The sequence below is a fragment of the Lupinus angustifolius genome, chromosome LG04 (assembly GCF_001865875.1).
Source record: "Lupinus angustifolius cultivar Tanjil chromosome LG04, LupAngTanjil_v1.0, whole genome shotgun sequence".
Classification (NCBI taxonomy): Eukaryota; Viridiplantae; Streptophyta; class Magnoliopsida; order Fabales; family Fabaceae; genus Lupinus; species Lupinus angustifolius.
The window spans coordinates 16,531,235-16,531,721 of record NC_032012.1 but is presented as its reverse complement, the minus strand read 5'-3'; positions in this window follow the sequence as shown (position 1 = coordinate 16,531,721).

The following is a 487-nucleotide window of genomic DNA, read 5'->3' as shown; positions in this document are numbered from 1 at the left end:
AGGATGAGGATGAGGATAGGATGAGGTTGAGGATGTGAAATAAGATGGGGATGAGGATGATGATGACGATAGGATGAGGACGAGGATGAGGATGAGGAAGATGATGAGGATAGGATAAGGACGAGAATGAGGATAGGAAGACGTCGAGAATGAGAATTAGGATAGGATGAGGATGGGGACGAAAATGAGGATGAGGATGAGGATTGGATGAGGACGAGCATTTGGATAGGATGAGGACGAGCATGAGGATGAGTATAGGTTGAGGATAGGATGACGAGTAGAATGAGGATGAGGATGAGGATAGGATGAAGGCAAGGATGAGGATGAAGATGAGGATAGGATGAGGACGAGAATGAGGATGAGGATAGGATGAGGACAAGGATGAGGATAGGATGAGGATGAGAATAGGATGAGGATGAGGAAGTGGAATAGGATGAGGATGAGGATGAGGAAGAGGATGAGGACGATGATGAGGATAAGAGGAGGA